This window comes from Dermacentor silvarum, chromosome 1, assembly GCF_013339745.2.
Source record: "Dermacentor silvarum isolate Dsil-2018 chromosome 1, BIME_Dsil_1.4, whole genome shotgun sequence".
Taxonomy (NCBI): Eukaryota; Metazoa; Arthropoda; class Arachnida; order Ixodida; family Ixodidae; genus Dermacentor; species Dermacentor silvarum.
Window position 1 is genome coordinate 350,603,514 of NC_051154.1, and position 18,279 is coordinate 350,621,792.

At 45.5% G+C, this 18,279-nt stretch overlaps 1 pseudogene; it reads right to left on the reverse strand.

The window, feature by feature from the left end:
- Positions 1 to 16,890: 16,890 nt before the first annotated feature.
- LOC125943375 (uncharacterized) lies at positions 16,891 to 17,807 on the reverse strand (annotated as a pseudogene).
- Positions 17,808 to 18,279: the final 472 nt, after the last annotated feature.

Genomic DNA, 18,279 nt, shown 5'->3' on the forward strand with positions numbered 1-18,279 from the left:
CCATCGATGTGTTTGGCTGATGCGACGTATTCGATGGTAGCTGATGTATTATGGCTGGATATTTTGATTAATATTGCCCGCGGTTGCATTTTCTTGTTTGTATTCTTGTTTTCAATTTATATTGTGTGTAAAAAGTTTGATGTACTCACTTGAAACTCCCCTCCCCCCATGTAATGAATAAATAAAAAAAAAACTCCCTATCCCGAATTGTGTGTGTCGAGCCTACCTTGCGAATTTTTTTTATCTCGTCTTTCAACATGACCTTCAGGCGCCACACAGTACATATAATTTTTCATGTACATATCTCTTTCATTATTGATTGTACTAGACATTATAAGTAAATGTATTTTGTGCATCGTTTGGTTTCTTGTGTGCACTACGCAAGATTGACACAGACAAGTTACGTTACATGTTTCTCTACAGCACTAACTAAAGCTTTTTTCACATCGCAGTTATTTTTACACCAGCTTAATCCTATCAGCACACAGTTTTGTGGGCAAAAAAAAGCAAAATTGCGCGTAGATATCGTCAAATAATTGCAACGAACGCGAAGAGCACGCGCAACGCAAGGGAAACTAACCGCCGTGCGCGAGTGGCTGGCTACGGTAAAGGAGGCGTGACGTGTAAACCAAAATACAACAGCGAAAAAGAAAAACTTCCACACACAGGGGGTCGCAAACCTTATATACCAGGCATCTAAGCGCAAAAAAAAATAGTGCGTATTTCAAACATACACACGGCATGTTAAATGTAAATTGAATTAGGCAGCTTGGGGCATGTTCCCGGCGCCATACATTTACGTCTTAGACCTTCGACGAGTTAACGGCTATTGGTTATAAAGATGTGCAGATGCTATACCGATAAAAAATCCTCATCAAGGCAAAGCACTTGGAAGTGCACCGCGAGTAACACTATTTATGAACGCAAGCGTAGCTGAGTCTCAGCTCGTGTGACTCAATATCGCGGCGCCGGCGGGGTTGTCTCCACCCTGGACGGCGGCGCTGGGCATCGAGGCACCCTAGAAGTGGCACCCTAGGCACGCTGGCATCGAGGCACCCTAGGACCCGTGGGCTTTCTCCGCTGCGGAAGCCGCGCCAAGGCGGCGGGCGTCTGCTACGAGCCTGATATTTTGGTTGCTATTAGCCAACATCGCGATAATGTGAAATATATTAAGTACCACGTCAGAGCAAGGTAATACCGCAATGACTCACCGCACAGAGAACGCGTTTGCCGGCTGTGAATACGGGTATTTAATCTATTGACTTCTAGCTCGCTTGGTCCGCGCTTACGCGGCTGTTTGAGTAACGATTTCGCGCGCTTACTTCATTTAGTTATGCGTGGAATGAGCAACGTGAACGTGCTGCAGAAGAAAATAAACTGGAGACTGCGATAATAACCAAGAGAACGTAGCAGATTTGGCTAGCTCATGCTAACGCTTTTACACCCTATCGTTTCCTTTCTTTTATTTCATGCATTCGATTTGCTTTACAAGACTGCATGCCGTGCTCTATTGTTTCTTTAGTAAGGCGAAATCCTTAACTGGGCTCTTGGGACGCGGAATGTGTCTGTTGGCTAATGCTGCCGTACCAAAAATAAATACAAACCGCGTAACTCTCGCGGCTCGTTCACTTGGTATATATACCAAAGTAGAGTGTGGAAAGGCACAAATGTGTGACTAAGATGACTGATGGGTCATGGCATTAGTAACTTGACATACTTGCACTCACGTCACGATTAACGATAACAATATGACGTGTGGTCATAAGACGACGGCCAGAAATCCCTCTGATGCTGTGGGTGTGACGATAACAACGTGTTGAATGCCAATCTCGATCTCAACGTGTCGAACTTACCCATATATCATGAAGAACTGAGAGCACAGGTAAAGGTTAATAATTGTAATGATAATTTCTGGGGTTTTACACCCAGAAATCACAATACGGCTATGAGAGACGCCGCAGTGAAGGGCTCCGTTAATTTCGACCACCTGGGGTTCTTTGACGTGCATCTAAATCTATGTACACGTGTGTTTTATGCATTTCGCCTCCATCGACATGTAAGCCGCCGGGACCGGGAATCGAACCCGCGTCCTCGAGCTTAGCAGTACAACCTACCAAAGCCACTAAGCTATAGCACGGCGTGTATAGGTAAAGGGTAGGCGAGAAATATACGCGGCAAAAAACAAGACAAACCAAACTAAATGAAATGCTACAAGTGCAACATTATATACGTATCCCTCATTCTATAATTACGAGCAAGCGTCAGAAAACGAACATGATGGATTACGTATGTGCAACTCGTCTTTCGCGTTCTTGTGTTGCAAGAGCGCAAACACTAATCGAATTTTAACATGAAAGTAACTTTAGGAATATTTATTGCATATGCTCGCTGGTTCGTACACAGCAAATATACTGAGTCTGACTGATAAATAACTACGTACTTATAGTTACGTAATGGAAGAGGCAACAAATCACCGGAACATAAACTTTTCATTTTTTGCTGTTATTGAAGGTAACTATTTTAGGGATATGTAGAATCAATAGCGATATTTGTAGTGCATCAAAGACAGTAATTTTCAAGACGATTTTCCACTCAATATAATGCAAGCTCAAACATTGTCACGCGCCATGAATGCTTGTTAGTTTACGTAAGAAATCACACGTTACGCAATAACTCTGATATAATGAGAAGTTACATGTTGGTAATTTCAGAGAGGATTCACTGATTATTAAAACGAGGTTATTGCAGTAATAACTTTTACATAACAAATCAGTAATGGCTGGGCCAGTAGTAGCTATCTATTCATTTGAATGTCGAAAAAATATATATTTGTTTAGCTATATTGGCTGGATCGAATGGCTTTTCTTTCGAATGTCTGAATTTGAAAAAAAGCTTCGCTCACGGTGAACTTTAAGGTACATCATGCGCGAAGTTTGTATTGAAGAGATACAGCAAGAATTGTTCGCGTACGCAATCTCTGAAGCGAAATAGGCCAACAATATTGCGGCGTTAGGGCCGTCTTTGCTCTCTCTTGCTTCCCTTAGGGCACGTACACATAGCGGCAAATGGCGCGCGGCGCGCCGCCGGCGGCAAAACGCAGCAGCGGCAGGGCGGCCACACGAACCGGCGGCGCACCGCAGCGGCAATCACGTGACAGACTCTACTCCTCTCCCCTTCTCGAACTATCCGGGAGCTGACGCGTGCAGATGATAGTGCGAAACGAGAAACGAGCGGTCGGGCGGGTCCGCATGGCACCATTTGCGCGCACGTTACGGAAGCAGGGCGCTCTCATTGGTCTCCTTCATCCGCGGCACGCGGCAACCCGCAAAAAAATCGGTCCAGGAGCGATCCATGCCGCGGCAAGAAAACCCCGTTTCGCGGCTGCTTTCGCGGCGCGCGTCTTGCCGCCGGCGGCGCGCCGCGCGCGTTTTGCCGCTAGTGTGTACGTGGCATAAGAGGCCATACCGCTCTCACGGTCCCACGCAGCCAGCAGACTTCGAGTGTTTGCACAGGTGATCACGCTCTCTCTATGGTGCACACCAAGCAGCCAGACCAGGCCTCGGAAACTCCGCTGGTTTTTTGTCCACGCGAATTGCAGCGCCATCCATGAGATCGATGGATGCGAAACCAAAATCGATTTTTATTTTTTTTCTTGTCAACCCTCCCTCAACTTTGTCGTTTCTCTCTCGCCTTCAACTATCGGCGGCGCGGCTGGCGCGGCCTGCGCTCGTCGTCGGCCGTGCTGATAACGGCCAAAACGGCAGCAATTTTTTTTCTGGCATTATGTTGTCAGTTTTACGGTTTTCGCCTTCCTCGCTAGCCCTGTGGTCCATGTGGTACCCTACCGCTGCACGTTTGTCGGCTTTTTTCCGCAATGTCTCGCAGCTGTCGCTGTTCGTGTGTGGTTCGATGGTGTACGAACACATCAAGACGAAGTGAGCCATGCGACGTGAAATTCTACCGCATCCTTAAAGGTAACAGGTGAGAACTGTGCAGTTTACTTCCCGGTTTTTGTTTGTGATAGTAATTGTGCGCAGTCGTACATGGCTGTCCGGTGGTGAGGCAGGAGCTAGCTGATTTGAAAACACCACCACGATGCAGTAAATCGTTATGTCAACAAGCAGCAAACATAAAGCTCCTGATAAATGCAGTACCACCTGTGCATATTGCAAGGAACATGTGTGTAGGCGTGCGCTTTGCACTTATTTCTAGCTAATTGGTCGCCATCGTATAAAAATTTCTGAGAATTAAGGTTGATATATCACAACTAGTACTCTGCCGCGACGCAAAACGAGCTCAGTTTTGTATGTTCCAACTGCGATGTTATAATTTATGATCTTCACTGTTCTTCAGGATGGAAGCGTTTTTAACCTACGCTGGAAGGATGGACCTAATGGTTTTGCCCAGAGATAAGGTCAACCACCACAGAATATGCTCGGCGCACTTCACGGAGGTGGATATTATGGACCGAGCGAGAAGCAGACCATGAGAAACTATTCTGCGCATTGGCCATTAGAGCAATTACAATAAATGTTTTTTTTACATGTGCGTACATGAAGCACCATACGCGTTTTGTTGCATTCTATAGTGTGTTGCACTGTCTCCTCCAATTCTGCTTTTCGCAAACGAACACAATAAAGTGATTCCAAAGAACTGTTGTGTTGTAAGTGGAATTATTTTTTAATACAATTTGGGCACATGCTTGCTTGATTGTAATAATGACAGCGACTGCGTGCATGAAAACGCAAGAGAATCGACTGCGCACAAGCACGCAGCACGAATAGCACGGCCGGACAGGAGAGGAGCTAGGGATGGTAATATCGATGAACGATTAATCTACTAAAAGTACGCCGCAATACGATTAATCGTCATCGATGTGTACCTTTAATTTAATCGGTTTAATCGATTAAAGCAGTTCGATTAATCGTCTTCCAGACAATGACTAAAGTGGCGTGAAAATTTTGAAATCGTACTGTAGAATGCGGAGTACGAGCAACGACCGCGCGGCTGCGAAGACCGAGAGCTGACTGTCGACTTTTTTCCCGAGTCATGTCGAGCTGGCCAAGCGCTTCCCCGCTTTACGCGCACGTCACACAGGCTGCCTGGGGCCCGGAGAGAGGCCGCCCCCGTGGAGGAAGAAATAAACTAGGCGACAGCATTACGTGAGGCAGCTAGTCTTGGCAAGCGAACTCACCGTCAAGCGATTTCCTTCGCTTTTTACTTCGCAGTAGGGTCAACACGTGACCCTGAGTGACATAACGTATTGGCCGATAATGTTTGGTTCGCAGCAGTTTCAAATCAGTGCGCACCCGTTCAGCTGCGCTGCTGCCCTGCACCCGGCAGCATTAAACCTACCGCGCGCTCTGATGTGGCGATCACGTGTTGCGCCATTACTTAAAATTAAATTGTGGGGTTTTACGTGCCAAAACCAGTTCTGATTATGAGGCACGCCGTAGTGGGGGACTCTGGAAATTTGGACCACCTGGGGTTCTTTAACGTGCGCCTAAATCTAAGTACACGGGTGTTTTCGCATTTCGCCCCCATCGAAATGCGGCCGCCGTGGCCGGGATTCGATCCCGCGACCTCGTGCTCAGCAGCCCAACACCATAGCCACTGAGCAACCGCGGCGGGTGTTGCGCCATTACTTCTTGATGTCAGTTGTGCTGCGATGTTCTCTTCTAATTATTCCTTCCTCCATGCCCACCCTCCTCAGTAAGCGCCATTTTTAACATACAGGGTGTTCATTTTTAAGTTTTACGGAATTTTTAGAAATCGCCTGTGGCAGGTAGCATAATTTTATAATTGAGCTGAGTTATTCGATGAGGCGCAAATTCGCACGAGAAATCGAAACACATATTCAACTAATTAACAAACAATCACTGATTAATTTCTTAGTTAATTACTTTACGACACATATAACAATTCACGAATTGTAGCCGGTGATCTTGTCAGGCGTATCCACTTGCAATGAATTTCCAGAACGACACCAGTTTGGAGATATGCGCCATCATACTTGCCGTAAAAATGCACTGTTGTTCCACTTAATTTTTTACCAAAATGCATTGAAGCACAAAAGTAACTGTAACGTCCATGTATTTCGTCCTACACTTTGAGAAATAGTATCTCGAAACTGGTGTCATCCTGGAAATTCATTTCAAGTAGATGCGTCTTGCAAACTCACCGGCTACAGTTCGTAAATTGCGATATGTGTCGTAAAGTAATTAACCAAGAAGTTCATTAGTCAATTTTTGTTAATTGGTTGAATATGTCTTTCGATTCCTCGTGCTACTAATGTTCACCGCTCAACGATAAGAATTATGCTACCTGCCACAGGCGATTTTTAAAAATTCCGTAGTAGTTGTCACGTAGTAGTTACGATGAAGAAAACAGTCGCAAAACTGTGAATGACGAAACGGACTTTTTATTGGGCGAGCCTGTGCCCACAAAAGCAAGTTTCACTCGAAGCACAACGATAGCGGCGAACACAATCGGCGATCGTCGAAATATGATCAGCGGCGAAGCGCGTCGGCTTTTATACATGAGTCATCGAAGGTTCCAGAGTAATCTCTGGTACCCGCGTGTCTTCCAGAAGGTACTAGACAATTGGCGTCGCTCATACAATCAGATTGTATGAGCGACGCCAATCAGTCAGAACTGACAACGGATAGAAGCATCGATAACGTTCGAGAAAATTCCGATACATGCAGGGGCTTCCTGCGCCGAGCGATAACGTTTAAGGTGGTGGTCCGGCAGCACCAGCCCCCTGTTTTGAGTACCTTTGGAGCAACCGCGGTGGCTCTTCTACTTAGGATATAAAGTTGTGGTATATACCATAAAAAAGCTTAATTCTTGTATATTCTAACTATAGATAATATTAAGAAATTGATTAATGTGATTTAGAAATAAATGTTCAAGAACAAGCATGAGATGCATGGTTTTTGCGAACTGTGTCTCAGTTGTGACCATATTTAGAAGAAATTGCCGCATTTACTGCATTGCGGCTTGCTCTGTAGCTTTAGGACATATTTATTTCCTAGACGCAGCAAAACAATGTAAATTTTTACTTTTTGGATAATTTGCTTTTGAAGTTTGCCAAAATATCGCAACTTCTGTTGTTAACAGTTTAGCCGGGCAACTACACGCTCAAGGAAGCTAAATTTTGGATAAATTAGAGATCAAGCAATTTCCAATTGGGATGCAAAATTTCATTTATGTACCTTTCTTGGCTTTCCTAATAATGCGACCGAAATTAAGCAATATTTAGAATTCTGGTTCTACTTTTGCCCATTTTTGCGGGAAGGTACTAAAGCTACGAAGGTGCGGTGTAAAACTACTAAAGGTACATGAATGAAATTTAGCGTCCTACATGGAAATTCCTTGAACTCTAATTGTCCAAAATTTAGCTTTCTAGAGCATGTAGTGACCGGGCAAATATCGCAACAGAAGTTGCGATATTTGGCAATCTTCAAAAGCAAATTATCCAAAAAGTAAAAATTCAACATTATTTTGCTGCGTCTAGGCAATGGATAAATATGTCCTAAAGCTACAGAGCAAGCCGCAATGCAGTAAATGCGGTATTTTCTTCTAAATATGGTCACAACTGAGACACATTTCGCAAGAACCGTGTATATCATGCTTGATCTTGAACATTTATTTCTAAATCACATTATTCAATTTCTTTATAATGTAAATAGTTGGAATCTACAAGAATTAGGCTTTTTTATGGCATATACGACAACTTTATATCCTAAGTAGAAGAGCCACCACGGTTGCTCCAAAAGTACTCGAAACGGGGGGCTGGTGCCGCCGGAGTGGTACCACCACCTTAACATTTGTTAGCCGGTGAAAAGCGGTCACCGGGGAAAGATAAACAAGTACACGTGTCAATATGAACACTCTGTATATTGCTTATTCCTTCACTAGTCACTAGTGGCAATTATAGTTGACCTCTAACAAATTAAACATTATGCTTTATCAAAATATATACGCTTGTATGTCTTATCCTGGTTCCACCTTTCAAGCGTTAAAATAGGTACTTATGTGAATAGATAACTGTGTTTCAGCCTTTTTAAAGCGCCCGAAAAAAAGGTCGATTAATCGATTAATCGACGAAAAACCCCGCATCGAAATCGATTAATCGATGATACGCAAAAGCGACGAACGATTAATCGTTAATCGATTAAAACATTTAATCGACCATCCCTAAGAGGAGCGCGGAGCGCGCTTCGGTCCGGTGGCGCGTCTGATAACGCCTGCGGCCAAAAAAAAAAGAAAGAAAAGAGCGCGCCGCGGACAGCTAAAGACATAATAAAGAAACGCATTGCGCGAGGCATGAGGGGAGGGATAGGAAAGTCAAGAGGGAAAGGAGAATCGAGCGGAACAACGTTATCATAAAAAAAGGAAGAAAAAAAAGTGTATAGCGAAAGGGGAAGGGTAAAAAAATCTCGCCGCCTTTCTTTCTTTTGTATTTTTTTCGCCACCGTCGTACCGTCATCCATCCGCTAGGGCCTAACTGAAGTGCGCCTTGGCGCTAGCGTTGACTGAGCGTCTGCTATAAAAGCACCAATGGGAGGTATTGACCCTTTTCGCGGAGCAGTTTGTTCTAGAGAAACGAGATGGCGCGTTCGGCGGCGCGCCATACGTCTGCTCAGCGACCGCGCACGAATACGAACCCATTACCGCGTCTACCTTGCTTCTGTGCGATGAGCTGCCGGAAGTGCAACTGAGTTTTCGCTAACGCACTGTGCTGCATTCATGCTGGTTTGAATCATGTGGATTGAAGGCGTGTGCAGTAGCTGGCTGCAAAAATAGTGACTGGCATATTAAGGAATGTAATGAATATGTGGGGCCAAGTTCGCGGACCGCTGCTGCAACTGTCCGCACGTGTTTACGGCACTTCGAGATGTACGGCTTTCCTTGAGGACACACAAATTTGCTCATCCGCCAGCGTTGTATTGCTAATCTTCAAAGAAAGGGCTTCAGCCCCGGTACGTCGGCAAGAGTGAGTACCGCTCATTAAACAATGATAACGGGAGTAGCGCCGCTTTCTGTCATAGTAGGTTTCGCGCACAGTATCTACACACATCTACCCCAACCAACACGGAACCTTACACTCACTCTTTCGCCAACGTGTCAAGAATAAGTGAATGGTCGAACACTTGAATATACTCGTATGTGCACTATATACGCACAATAAGTGACGGTACTACGCCGATAGCACACGAATGGTCGAAGCTGACCATTCGTGTGCTATCTTAGAACACTTTTTTAGCATATTTCGCCGTCTAGAGTCCTCACCCAAAATACACAATATACAACAACAAAAGGGAGAGGGTCGGGCTGCCCATATTTGTCTAAAGTTCCAAGAAACGGCATGCCAGCACAGCTGGTGTAACAAAGTGATAACGAGAAACGATAACGCCAACGTGTCAAGAATAAGTGAATGGTCGAACACTTGAATATACTCGTATGCGCACTATATACGCACAATAAGTGACGGTACTACACCGATAGCACACGAATGGTCGAAGCTGACCATTCGTGTGCTATCTTAGAACACGTTTTTAGCATATTTCGCCGTCTAGAGTCCTCACCCAAAATATACAACAACAAAAGGGACAACACAACAGTTCTCTGGAATCACTTTATTGTGTTCGTTTGCGAAAAGCAGAATTGGAGCAGACAGTGCAACACACTATAGAATGCAACAAAACGCGTATGGTGCTTCATGTACGCACATGTAAAAAAACATTTATTGTAATTACTCTAATGGCCAATGCGCAGAATAGTTTCTCATGGTCTGCTTCGCGCTCGGTCCATAAAATCCACCTCCGTGAAGTGCGCCGAGCATATTCTGTGGTGGTTGACCTTGTCTCTGGGCAAAACCATTAGGTCCATCCTTCCAGCGTAGGTTAAAAACGCTTCCATCCTGAAGAACAGTGAAGATCATAAATTATAACATCGCAGTTGGAACATACAAAACTGAGCTCGTTTCGCGTCGCGGCAGAGTACTAGTTGTGATATATCAACCTTAATTCTCAGAAACGCATTTTTCGTGAAGGTCCGCAAGAGTAAGCGATTTACTAGCGATTATACGCATTTGCTACAACGTATTACAATGTGCAGAACAGCTCCGTTTCAAGCCTTGTGTGTAGCATGAACAAATCTAACGGAACTGAGCACACCCGCGAGCGATAAGGAAGAAAATAATCAGATAGTGACCGCACCGAGGAACTTTACTCAGTCAGAAACGTGACAAGCCGCTGCCTCAAAATATTTGCCCCCCAAATAAAGAACGAAGACCAAAACATCATAATCCTGATTCAATTCATGAGCAGAAAGTTTGGATAGCTACGAACACATATTTAGCCCCGCTTTTAGAGCAAGTACAATACACGCTGCTTGCGCCGTTTGGACATACTCCGAAAGCGCTTTTGCATGTTCTCTGAAACTGCGGCCGAAGCTTCGTGTCGTCCACCCAGTCACCGCCTACGATATCTCACGAAACAGAGGTTTGCTAAGCCGCACCGGCGTCATACACATCCGTTGTAAACACGGAGGCAACGGAGGCAGTTGAGGCAAGCAATGGACGCGTCACCACGTGATCAAACATGGCAGCGCCCACGGGATCGCCGCGAAAAGGGTCAATAGGAAGATTCACTCCCCTGGCCAGACCAACCGGAGCGACCCTATCTCGGCCGAGCCGATGGTGCTTAGCACCTGAAGTCAGGTCCACAACCAGTGTACCTGGTCGGAGCGCTGCAGCCGAATTTTCTAGACCCAACGCTCCGCCTAAAATGTTTGCTGACGAATGAATGTTGGATTGTTTTGGGGCTGGAGAATCATTCACCAATCCTTGAGTTCGTTAGAACATCTATGCGTGATTGACCAGTCGACCAAAAAACCATCTTAGAACACTTTTTTAGCACATTTCGCCGTCTAGAGTCCTCACCCAAGATACACAATATACAACAACAAAAGGGAGAGGGTCGGGCTGCCCATATTTGTCTTAAGTTCCAAGAAACGGCATACCAGCGCAGCTGGTGTAAAAAAGTGATAACGAGAAAAACACATGCACAAAACCTGGACGCGAGGAAGCATCGGAATCATGGCGCCAGTCCTCGAACACGTGCGCGAAGCGACCAGATTCCCAGGAGTCGCGGGCCATGTGGCGTCATACTCTTAACCACTTGTTTTCGAGTAAATCTGTCAGTGAGGTGCACGGAATAACTGTTTTCCATCCAAACACAGTTCGGTAAGCGACCTTTTTATATACATAATTCTTGCAGAATTCTTCGAAGCCCATAGGCTTGACTTTCCTTGAGCATGATTATCTTCATTACCTGTTGTCGACGACTCTCAATGTGCAGAATGATTTGCCTCGTATACCAAACGAAAGGTTGCTGGGACGCCTCATCTGAGATCTATAAAAAAAGAAAGTTACGTGTGTGATGGACCAATGGTGGGATCGCGAACCATGGTTCCCCAGCACACCAGCCGGTACTATTATGCGGCGCGGGACCTGCAGCTTCCCGAGGTTTGAACAGGCGCCGGAATGAAATGCTGAAATGGTCAACCTGTAGATCGCTGTCCATCGCGTGTGTCACGTCACATAGCAACAAGTTGCTTAGAAAAGCGAGAGCGCGGCAGTTTCCCACATTATGTACCGTATTCTGGGTTAGTATATAGGTCGCAACGGATGAGGCTGTAAGGATTTATTCACACAGTAGTAAATTACCCCGTCCCTTAATCGTCACTGCGGGCGTAGGCGTTCGTCAGGACAGAGCGTTACCTCGCTGATTTCTAGTAAAAAAAGTCGCAGTTTCGCCCGAAAGGCGAACCATCAATAGCGATAGCAAATTTACTAGAGTATACGGAGTAAGGATAGTAGTTTTACAGGCTGCATAAACTTGGACACATTCGCTTACTAAATGAATTAACAAGCATGGTGTCAGTGTGCTCAAGCAAACATGAATAGATCACACTCGACGACCGCAGACAAGCGCTGTCAAAACGGTAACGTGTGCTAGCGCGCCGGGAGCAGTGACCGAAGGTTGGTGTGTTCTGTTGCTTCAACGGAAACTGAGCGGCGAAAACACAGCGCATACAAAGGTCAGAGCCGTGTGGAGCTCGCTTTCAAGATACGGTGCGCGCGACAGCCCTCAGCCGTGCAAAGTACGCAGTTCCTGGCAAAGTAGAAGCAGCGCACCCTCCCTCCCACGCTGCCTTCCCGCTTTCCTCCTTTCGCCTGGGAGATTGAGTCGCCAGTTCCGCTTGCGCCCAGTCGCAAGATACGCATTTAGTGCCGCAGCTAAACGTCGCCTCCCCTCCCTCCCTCCCATCCCACCACGGCCTTTCGCACGACTGGAGACGTCGTGTTTGCTCTCCGCCGTGCGTTCCCTCTACGTGAAAGCGCGCGTCCCTCGCGCCCTTTTCACTCGCACATGCAGAGAGAGAGAGAGAGAGAGAGAGAAAAGACTTTATTCCAGGTCAGACTAAGACCTATAGATTTTCCTCCGTCAGGAGCACCATGGCCAGCTGGTCGGCGAAGGCCGCCGACGCCAACCACACCCGCCAGTGGGGAGGTGGGGGGTTGGGGTAGTGAGGGGATTGTAGGGCTGCGGGGAAAGAGAAAAGGATGTGCTCTACATTTGCGTACGTAGAGGGGCAGTTGGGACATGAGGGGTCTGAGCGGTAACGATAAAGGTATAGGCGTGCTGGAGTGATCAAGGTGTAGAGCTGGATGGCCCTGAGGGTGCGTACTTGGGCAGTGGAGAGACGAGGGTGTGGTGGTGGAAGCGTCTGCAATGAATGCCGGAGGTGTTTGTAGTGCTTCTTCAGAGTTTTCTTATAAAAGTGTACCTCGTCCGCTATGGGCACGCACGGCAAGGGGATCGTCGGCGCCCGACTATTAATCTCGCGGGCAAGCTCACGAGCGAGCTTATTGCCGATAATCTCCGCATGACCTGGCACCCACACCACAGTGACCAAAGCAGGAGAGAGAAGTGAGAGAGCGTCAGAAAGGTCGTCATGAAGATTATCGGGAAGTCTGTTGTCGCGGAAGAGCCCTGATTGCCGCCATGGAGTCCGAGCAAATGCGATACCGAGGAGAGGGAGAAATAAGGGTTAGTTCGTGCGTCGCGTGAACGATCGCGGCCAATTCAAGGGATAGAGAAGAACTAGGAAGGGGGGTGAGAAGGGGCCAGCGGTGGAAGTGATGGGAATGCCAAGGGGGGTCGGCATTGTCACAGAAGCAGTGGAGCCATGAGTTTGGTAATACGCTGCGTCGACGTAGCATGTGACAGTGTCCGGTGGAAAAGGGTCGTGGAAGTGAGCTCGGGCTTGTCGTCGTCCCTCATGAAGATTTGGGGTCATATTAGAGGGAATAGGGGCACAGCGGAGATTGCTGGGAAGAGGTCGTTGAGGGGTGTACAGAGGAAAGTCAGCATACGGCGCGCGGCGACGACTTTATCGCCGTTGGACTTTATACGGAACCTCACGGCGACGACGACGGCGACGGCGGGAATGCGCTTGGAGTGTCCATATAATTGCTATCGCAATAAAACAGGTTAGCGGCGACGTTATGAGCCTTAGGACAACGTCACAGGCGTGCCGTTTTTTAGGAGAAAGCGGCGAGAAAACGCTCTGTCCTGACGGAGGCCGATGCGATGACGGTTTAGGGACGCGGAAAATGACGGCTTGTGTGACTCATGGACTAACGATGATAATATAATAAATCGGCGCCGGACCATCGCTACCGCCTTGCTGTCTTCGTCATACACGCGCTATAGGAAAACAAACACAGCTGATCACCTTAAACAAACGTGTGTGTCATGTGGTAGTGCTTTCCGGACTCACAGATAATGCTGGATAGCCAGTTACCTGCATAATCCTTCGCATAGATCGATTTCCACGGGGCTTATTTATTTATTATTTATTTAGGAATACTGTAGGCCTTACTTGAGGGCCATTACAGGAGAGGAATTCTCAAAGAAAACATAAATATGAATATCACCGACAATACAACAACATAAGGCATTGTGAAACACAAATTACAGGGAAAATGAACAAATTATACACGTATAAGCTCTGTTAGAAATGCAAGAAATAACAGAAAGCAGGATAAATTCTTACGTATCCTGTTGCCTGTAATACAATTCTAGTTGAGTATAAAACTCTAACATTTTGTGCTGTTACAGTGCAGTCCCGAAGGCCATTCCATTTGTTAATACATGAGGGAAAGAACGAGTGTTGGAAACCACCAAGGCGTGTTTTATAAGGCTGTATACTGGCACTGTGGTTTAAACGCGCACTGTGTTTTAGGGGGAGACGAATGTACGTTTCTTTGTTTATATTTTTTTAATTTCTGGTTATCTGGAAAAACAATTTCATTCGCTGTTTTTCTCGTCGTGTTTGTAGCAGTTCCAGGTCGCGACATTTCAACATGTCTGTTACAGAATCGGTTCTCCGATAACGCGAACAAACAAAACGCACAACATTTCTCTGAATTTTTTCGAGTTTATCTCGCAAGTACAGCTGATGAGGGATCCAAACGGAGGAGGCGTACTCCAAAACCTGGCGAACGAATGTTTTGTACACAATTAACTTTAAGCTTTTTGGTGCATGCTGCAACTTTTTTCTCAAGAAGCACAATTTCCGGTAAGCCCTAGAGCAGACCTCCTCCACCTGGAGGCGCCAGCACAGATTATGATGTATGATCATCCCTAAATATCTTAAGCTACGTACATTCAACAAAGGGTTGTCACCAATTTTATAGTCAAAGGAAAGCGCGGTTTTCTTTCTTTTTACATGAGCAAACGTTGATTTCGAGTAATTTGTTTCAATTTCCCATTTTATGCACCAGTCATATAAACCTTGGAGGCATCAGTTAATTTTCCTTTGATTGGTTTTTCTGGCACGGAGGAATTAATTAAGGAATCGTCGGCAAAATGTTTTATTTTACCAGGTTTCAATAAAATTGGAAATACCATTGATGTAAAACAAGAACAATAGCAACCTCAATACTGATCCTTGTGGAACCCCCGACAAGACTTCTAGTGAACGAGACAAGCAATTTTCAATGCGGACGGATTGCACACGACCACTCAAATAGGCTGCAATCCACTTCACAATGTCTGGAGCGATACCTGCATTCTGAATTTTAAAAAGCAATTTACAATGCGGTACCTTATCAAAGGCCTTCGCAAAATCTATGCAGATGTTGTGAATTTGTTCTTGGGCATCCAAAGCTAGATAAAAATCACGAACCGTCTCAATGAGTTGCGAAACAGTGGATAAACCACTTCGGAATCCATGTTGTGAAGAATAGAAGTTATTCGACTCAAGGAAAAGAAATATGCTTTGCTATTGCACGCTCTATAACCTTACAACTCACAGAAGTGAGCGATACTGGACGATAGTTGTTAACTTGACTTCGACTGCCGGATTTAAAAACCGGAATCACAACAGCGCTGAGCCAATCTTGAGGCAGTGAACTGGTTTCCAAGGGCTTTCTAAAGATTATTGCTAGGTAAAATGACACCCATTCAGCATATCGCTGCAAAAATTCACTTGGGATCCCGTCTGGTCCGCTTGCTTTTTTGGCGTCAAGCGCAAGCAATTGCTGAAATATGTCTGCTTGAGTGATTTCTAGTGGGCCCATTGCGCAAGCTCCTAATTCACTACACTGATTGTTTCCTTGCTCTGTTCTCGTCTTCGTAAATACTGACTGGAAGAACACACTGAAACAGTCTGCTATCTGATTCTTTTCCGTGATCCCTTTATCTGATCCCTTTTTTATCTGATCTATCTGTCCCTTTTTATCGCTTGTCCCTTTTACCTCCAAAATTTTTGTGGAGAAGACCTCAGGAACCGAGGAAGTGTTTCGTTAAAATACTTCTGCTTGGATTCCTTTATCGCTAATTTTTGTTTAGCACGCAAATCAGATATTTGGGTTGGATTTTGTTTATTTTTGCCTAACCGTTTTATTCTACGCTTTGTGTGTATAATTTCCCGAGTTGTCCATGGGCTATGCTGCTTTGTTCTTTTTCCATGCGGGTAGGAATAAATTCATATACGCAATGGTTGACGATTCCCTTGAAACGCTGCCACAATTCCTCTACTGACTCACTAGATGACACAAGTTCAAGTTCACTAAATGATAGACTTAAGTTATCTACTATTGTTGTATCGTTTGCCCGTGCGTAGTCTTTTATAGGTTTAAAAACAGGTTACTGTTTTAAACCTACTGTGTGTACCGATTGGTATATCGACGGATATCATTTCGTGGTCTGATATTTCTGGTTCAACTGACGCCCTACTAGCAGCAACATTGCAGGATAAGAACTCAAGGTCTAACAATGACTGAGAACATGAAGTCTCTCGTGTATTTTCTTCAATAATTTGCCTGAAAGTATGGCAAAAATATTTTCCAGGAGTTTTTCAGCACTCGAGACTTCTGTATGTCCGGGCGAGAGAGTTTTCCAGTTTATGTGCGGTAAATTAAAATTTCCAGTCATTATTAGCCTCGTGCTATTATTCAAATGAGCACACAAAAAAGCGTTTATTTCGTCAAGGAACAACCGCGTGGTAGCAGGGGCCCTGTAAATGCCTCCCACTATAACGCAACGCCATTTAAAGATATTTTGCACCATACTGCTTCTGAAAAGCCACAGTCTATTCTTTCGGCCCTAACTGATGATTTCACAACTACAGCTACGCCCCCACATCTTGAGCCCCTATCCCATCTGAACATTTTATACCCTGAAGGAACAACACAGTCATTGGGAACTGAACTATTTAACCACGTTTCTGCAATAATAAGTACGTGTGGGCTATGAGAGAGTAATATAGATTCAAGTTGTGCGATTTTATTTGCAACACTCCGTGCATTCAACAAAAGCAGGTGTAGTGCTGCTCAGAATTAGAAGCACTCTCCCGCGCAGTAGCTACAGAGAAGCCGTGCATGTTTGGGGCAGTTTTGTCCCCGCTTTGCGGTATCTCCCGGCGCTCTCCTCGAGTTTGGTCCCAAATGTAACACTTGTCTTTTATTTTCAGTTTTTCATGGCTCAGGGAAACTTCACCCCATTAGCTCTTTCCGATGCAGCACTTTCCCATAATTGCTTTCGGATTTCCACTGTTTCTGGTGCATATTCATTGCTGACCGAGTAGTAGAATCCCTTCAGTTTATAGCAGTTTTTCATCACGTGCTCCTTTTCCTAATACTCATAGAATCGCATATTAACTGGTCAACTTTTCCCTTTTTTAATCCTGCATAGGCGATGCATTCTTTCTAACGTCTTTATCTCAACGCCGAACTTGTCCTGAAATACCTTTTTCATGACGGCTTCTTTCAAGTCAGTGACTGTTTCAGAGGCACTTTCTTTGATACCAAACACGAGAAGATATGTTGCGTCTGCTTCTGTTTTCGTATTCTACCAGTTTTTTGGCTTGTAACCGCACAGTGGTTTCAAGAGAATCTATTTTGGTTTTCAATTCCTGGATAACTTCTAGTGCCCTGGATACCCTTTCTGTCTTTGCATTCAGTTCGCAAATCTGAGCCTTAATGTCATTCAAACAACTATCAGCCTTGGCCTGGTTATCTAGTATCATTTGCAACAGTTGGGCCCAGGGTTTCCTTCATTATCACCCGACACTATGAGCAGTAACACCATTGACCAACAATCAAGAACAATCTGGCAAAATCTACGAGGGCACGGCAGGACTAACAGAAAACGGTTGTCACTACGGAAAGACGGAACTTCATATCGAAGACGAACCTGTAATAGCAGCAGTAGAGGCTTAGGCATGCTGTCCACAGGCAGAGTGCCGTGCCCTCTGAAGTGGCCCGTGTCTCGATGGTCCTTTAGTACTGTTGGTACCGATGACGTCACTCCACGAGGCAGATGATTACCAATTCGTAGGCAATAGTTCTGTCTGCGAGATGTGGCGGCAAGTGTGGAGACCGGTCGGAGTCGCTTGAAGAAGCCAGAGCGAAAAAAACACGGCAAGACCTGCAAAAGCAGCAGTAGCGGCTTAGGCATGCTGTTTACAGGCCGAGTGCCGTGCCCTCTTATAACATGGATAACCGTTCCATTTCCCCCCAAAAGTATCACATCTTAGGAGGCTTAAAACCCCTTAGCTTCGACACCGTTTGGATTTGTGCGCACGAAGTTTTAGAAAGAACCGATGAACTGAGCGGCCTTTTTCTTTACTTTTGCTGACAGAATCAGGACTCTCCTTGAATGGAGGCGAGACTTGAATGCATGTTGCCGTGATTAA